We start from the raw sequence: 6,695 nt of genomic DNA on the forward strand, positions 1-6,695 counted from the left end.
CAAGGCGTCAGTTAAGTGACGCCTTGGGGGTGAGAATGGGCTGCTACACTTAATTCTCACTGAAGTTCACATGCTTCAAAATGCACGATATGTAGTACTTTTAATGCCCTGTAGATGGCAATATCACTTATTTTATTGCAGAAATAAACTGCTGCAGAAAAAGTTAGGTTCCCTGCAAAATGTAACAAGTAGCATTACTCATCACAAAATGTATTGGAGTAAAGGGTACATCTACCAACCCGATCTCACTGCAATTCGTACGAATTTTACGAGGTGGCTACTTCGTAACAATTCATACGACCTCACTCGTACGAATTAGTACAATTTTTGCTAAATCATACATATTTTACGAGTTGGCCAATTCGTATGAATTTGTACGAATGACCTACCCCTGACCCCACCCCTAAAACTACCCATCATGTGGGTTTAGACCAATCGTACGAATTCGTACGAGTGAGGTCGTATGAATTAGTACGAATTAGCCACTTTTGTACGTATTGGTTGTGAGATAGCGTTGCATATACTTATTAGTTGCATATAGTTGCAAGTGATCCTCAGTAAAACTACAAAGTATCCAAAAAAAATACGTAAGTACATTAACTAATTATATTTGCTAAAATATTTTACATCACTTTATATATATTTTTTTCAAGCTTGCATGGGCTTAAGAAAAAATATTCATTCACTCTCCACTCTCCAAAAGAAACTCATTTATCTCATTTATTTTTCTCTCCTGCATATTTCTTATACATTTGTTAATAATGAATTTGGCTTTACTCAATGAAAATCTCCTTTAAAATGTGGTTTTACATACACTTCTTCATTACTGTTACTTTATTTCACCTTTCCGAGTTTATCATGGCTCACATAGTCCCTGCAAAGCATCTATCTGAAGGTGTCGAGCTAGAAAGATGAGATTTCAGTGTGTCGTCCAAGTCTGACATCTTACTTCGCATGTGGAGAAGACTATAAATGAGATGGTTTTCACAGAAAACGAGACGGTTCAGCAAAAGAGAAGTCCATTCACTCCAACGACAACAGAATTGACGCTAACTCCCGGGCACCGTATGTCTACACCAGGGACTGCATGGCTTCTCACACAACAAAGTGCCAGCTGAACTAACATAACCTGGATTCAATTCTCCTGTAACCATTTCCCAACCAGTATCCACTGTGCGCAATTAGTACTGAGGCGTTTCGCCCCGGCCAAGAATCGTGGACTCTTTTTTTTTTTCCTCTATTTTTTTAACCATACCGAACCCGCCCCCTCCAGCCGCCAAAAAAACAGTCCAATTATAAGGAACAATTCATCAAGTTGCAAGCATGAGTCTTGGAATGGCGACAGCTACAGAAAAACAAAAAAAAATGTGCTTCTAACAGTAAGGGAAAATCTGTCTTTACAATCCCTAGGCTTCTCACTGCCAACTTTGTGCTGGCTGTGTTGGGTGAGCGGAAATGAAAGCGTGCTAGATTCTACCCCCCGAGGAATAACTCTAACCCTGCAAAGCGCAAATCAAACATACAATCGACGTCACAGGAAACCATTTTGAAGCCTAAAACCTCCCAATGGAAGATCCATTTGAGTACCGCGGGTGTATGCGAGCCGCTACGCCTCCCTCTTTCAAGGCTTCAGCCACAAAATAACCCAAACCATACCACACCGCCAGTGGTCTGAGGACAGAACCCCTTTCTCTTTCCCCCCGCTCCCTCCCTATCGTAGTTGTTTTTTTTTTCTCGCCATCCCATCTCTCATTCTTGTACTCGCTTCATCCAACACACGCAAAACTCCTTTTTTTTTCCCACTCTCTTTTGTCTGCAGCTTATCAACAAACACACAATTGTTTTAAACAAAAAGGCAATTGTGGATCAAGTTTATGCAGACTAGAGATTGAGGAATGGCAGCTCTTGATTAGAAGCACCAATTTGAATCAGGAGGTCATTTTTTCAAGACTCCCCTGCCCACAAACCAGGAGTTCTGGAGTCAGTAATGATCTGTATCTTATTGTGTTTAATTATCAAGGATCTGTGTGAGGCCTGGTGCCAAGCCCTTGAGCTTATGCCTTTAGAGGACCACATGTACCCACTCCCCCTTCCCCTTCTCAGCCTGCTTGACATTTTTTTTTAAAAAATGGGTTGAAAGGTCAGAACCTAAGCAATCAAAGAAGTTTGTTTTGGCACTGCCCCCCATTCCACTGGTTGGGGAGAGGCCTTGCCATCACCTTGCATGCCTCCCTGAGAAACAAACATGTCCTTAAAGATCACTGGGGTTGAGGCCACACATTTGGATCAGTCCAGGCATTGCATTCCAATCACCTATTGGTACTTCTTGAATGAGATCAGAGGGTGTGTGTGTTCGGCTGTTCTTTCAGTGATTAACAATGCAGTACTGCTTAAACTATTCCCAGCAATTTGTTTGAGTAAGGCCAAGGGGGGTGTGTGTGTGGGGCGTCACATATCCATTAAATCAAAAACCACAGCATTCTCAGACGTTTAAGAATCTCTAAAAGAAATCCTTAAACATTTATTGTATTTCCCACCTGATATCACTTAATCAGACTCTAATTTATCAAGTGACGTGATTCAATGAACCTTTCAGGTCCCCCAACTGGCTAAACTCTTCAGATCATAGTCCTGCTGTTTTGGTGGGATGTTGAGGCTCCTAGTAGAAGTCACTGTAAGAAGAATGAACATTGTCTGAATGATTCTCATCTCGATCAATCTATTAATTATCGATTTCACAGGAGCAGGTTGGGTGGCCATGCACGGTCAAGACTAAAACTCTAGTCTATAACCCATTTCTGTCACATTCAGCACATCAAAACAGCCGCCGTCCTTTGAGTTTCATTATGATTATTAGCTTGTTTAAAATGCAAATGCATTTATTGAACAGCTGCTTTGGACAAAGACCACCCAGTAGGGTATAGGGCATTGTTGATTGCAGATAAGCAGTAATGGGGTGCCGAGGGAAATTATTTGCCCCTCTACGGCACACCACTATGCAGGAGACTTAAAATAAAATAATGTCCCCATTTGACAAGACATCCATTTGAACAAACATCTTTTTCTGTGTTGAAATGTGCAACAAATATACAACAGTTCTGAGATTTGACCAATAATTGATGTTTTGGATCTGCAGGCTCTGGTTGGAAGGCTTTTTTCCCCAAGAAATAAATCAATGCAGGATGTGTTAAATCAACACACTGCTGTTTAATACGGTCATCGCTATTGCTTATTCAAGGGTATTAAATAATATGCTGGACAGCCACATTTTGTACTCATTACAGCTCAAAAGTTATTCACTAGTAATTAACTTGAGAACTACTACAAGTAGATCATTGAGAATTGATTCGAATGAGAGTTGATGTCAATGAATTAATCATTCAGGCTGGTTTTGTGAACCTGATCAACCAGTTCATTGAAAGGATCTGACATCACTAAGCAAAGACTGCAACACATTCTCATCCTTTGGCGTCATATAGGTGACGCCATATGACATTTCGTCGAAATAATATGCACATGGCACCCTTTAGCGTCAATATAACACACACTGTAATGGGTAGGTTTAGGTCTGGGGAAAATAAAATAAAAATAATACTATAATTATATATACTGTATATATATATAATTATTCTGTCTTACTCTCATATAAATCTCAGCGCGCTCTCGCTCTGTAAAACCTTGTTTATACTCGACGCGTCCGTTCGCTTTCTGTCATCTCCTCCACCACTGTTTGCGTCAAATCTCTTACTATATAGTACCACCCCTTGCAAGGCAACAGAGTCCTCCGATTTGCTAGAATAAGTCATGGTAACCTTCCCCTGATTGGGTAAGAATAACATTTCTCCATCGGCAATTTTTCCATTGATTGTTGCTTGCCAAACAACATCGATTTCATTGGTCTTTGACGGTGTGTATACAAGCCGGGTATCTCCTGGTGTCCGGTTATCACTGTTTTCAGCGGAATCTAAGGAAGACGCCAAAAAAAGACCGCACCTCTCTATCATGAATAGTTTTTAAGATAAATACACATTTGTAAAAGTATGTCATTTTGGGCGGTACCGCCCAATCTGTCCCCAGAGGGTTAAAGGCCAATTTATACTTCTGCGTAGGGTGCGCGCAGTAGGTGCGGCGTAGCATACGCACAGACGCGTACCATACCACGTACCCTTCGCCGTAGCCTGACGCGCACTTCCTCAAAAATGTAAGTACATGTCGCGACGACGCGGACCACAAGATCTGTGATTGGTCGGCTTGGTAGCATCGCGTTTCCTCCTACGCATTTCCGCACCTACCATCTCCTCTGACGTCTTCTCTCATTTCTGCGTTTTAGTTTTAGTAATTTCACTAAAATTACCTGTTTTTCCAACTCCAACATGATCCACTCTTTTTCAGTCGCCATTGCTTGTAGTAACCTAGCCGCGAGGAATCTAAACACAGTGGAACATTTAAACCCTCTGCCGCCAACTAGCGTTTCGGAGCAGTACTGCAGAGCAACCAAGACCTGAACGCAGAAGTATAAATGCTCACGACGGCGTCGCCTGTGTGCGTAGCCTTCGCTGTACACTACGGCGTACCCTCGACGCAGAAGTATAAATTGACCTTAAGGTTTGACTAAATGTCAACAAGTGCTGAAAGCGTGTACACAGCTGTTTTGCCACATATCTTAAGGACATTTGGTTTACAGTTGTGTTGGGTTTGTTTCTTCTTTTGATTCTGAAAATATCATTCCACCCATCTGGGAAAACTGTTATGGTACGGCGCTGAAAAAAAACCCCTGCTATTGCTAACTGCTACTGCTATTCATCTGACAAGCCAGTTGTTTACATTAAATAATCTCCCAAATGGAGGGGAAGTTCACTTACGTACTAGTTATTTGTATACAATGGTATATTAGTAATATGGGAAGGTGGACATAATCTAAGATCGATCTCCTTTGAATACAGCTGTGCATATGGGCACTTCAACAGAGCATCCAGATGGCCTAAAAGCACTGCTGCTTGTGCACTAGGCCACGACAGAAAATGTGGGGTGACAGAGTGCATTGGCTGAGCTCAAATGAACCAACAGCAACCTGGGGGTGTCAGGAATGTCTATGGCTCCTGTCCAATACTCCCGCTCACTATGGGCCTGCTCTGGTTGTCTTAGAGTACATCTTTCAGAGACACTAAAATGTGTAGTGCGTGCAGGGTTTTTTCACAGGATTTGTTTTCGCCGCTATTTTTAGGAAGAGTATTTATCAGCCCATCGTTTGCTAGAGATCACTCAAGATGGCACCATGCCGCCTGGACCCAAAGAAGCATCAATATTTTTGCTTGAGTTCTTGAAGCTCGCCAAAATTAAAAACCTCTCCCATTACCTTCGTGATCAACACTAAAAAAATGAGTGTTGTCAGCGAGAAATTCTGCTGGGTTTGAAGCTGTGGGGAGATGATGTTTATTTTAAAGACCCAGATGTGTCTCTCCAAGGTTTAAGTATCACTGAAAAACAGCCACATCCATGAGTCAAGAATGACAACATATTTTATTATCAGGGGACGGAGCCCCTATTACAGTATGAAACTGTAGCAGACCACACAGGATGCTTGCAAAAGCTTACATTTATTAAATGGTCAATAAACGTGATATATTCATATTGTTGAAAAGGTTAGTTTATCTTTTTTGATAGATCTTATAAATTCTACTTCTCTGAGAGAAACAAGCCACAGAGTTTGTAATAGGTCATCCGGGCAGTGCGTATTTGGAGAAAGCGTAAAGATACTCCCAACCAGAAGACACTTTGCAGGTATGCACTCAAGAAGCCAAACATTTGGCCCAAAATCGGCCCTTTTGCGCAATTTTAAGGAGGAAGAATACGGCATTACACACAGTCAATCTCATGTTACAGCTAGTAATGGGAGTGCAGAGTTTTGTATATGTCATCTTCTATCTTAAGGCAATGATGTCATGTTAGCGTAAAAAATAGGGTCATACCCACTGAATGAAAAGGAAAGGCAAAGAGAGTCTGTGTTAAATATTCAGCCCTCTTCCATTAGCTTTTCATGGACGGACAGCGAACACGGCTCACACACTGTCAATTTCAGAAGACATTAAAGAACAAAGAAGGTCACAAAGGAGATTAGAAGGCAAACGAGCGTGTGCATTGGATGGATGGCCAATCTAGTTTTCAATAATGATCCATCCCCCATCATTCCTCATTTTGGCATTCTTTTCCCAATTCTAATGTCACATTTTGTTTTTATCACCAGTAGGGGAGCACCATTTTAAAAACAAAGCATAAATCCTGGAAAGCAGCCATATTACTCCTATTACTGCTGGTCTGAGATCAAGGATCCAAGGCTTCCCAAATCCAGAATATTATGGCCAAAATAAGTGTGTTAGGAACATTATGTTAACAAATCAGTAAATCTGTGCCAGCTGTGTGTGTAAAGCTCAGTTAAATGCATTGTGTTTCAAGGTTTTTATAAGGTTTGGGCAAGAGAGGGAGAGTTGATTGGATTGTCAAGGGGAGGGATGCTGGGACGAAGGGGGCCAACCTTGGCAACCATTGCAAGACTTCCCGAATATAACGTGGACTCTTCTTAATCTTTCAAGCAATGAGGATACTGGACAAAAAAAAAAAACGAAGGTTCTTTCTTCGCTGTCCAGCTGCTCCCTTACAAGGAATTTTTTGTCTTAAAATCAAAATTCTTTATTGCA

The sequence above is a fragment of the Pimephales promelas genome, chromosome 25, assembly GCF_988280905.1.
Source record: "Pimephales promelas chromosome 25, fPimPro1.hap1.1, whole genome shotgun sequence".
Lineage (NCBI taxonomy): Eukaryota > Metazoa > Chordata > Actinopteri > Cypriniformes > Leuciscidae > Pimephales > Pimephales promelas.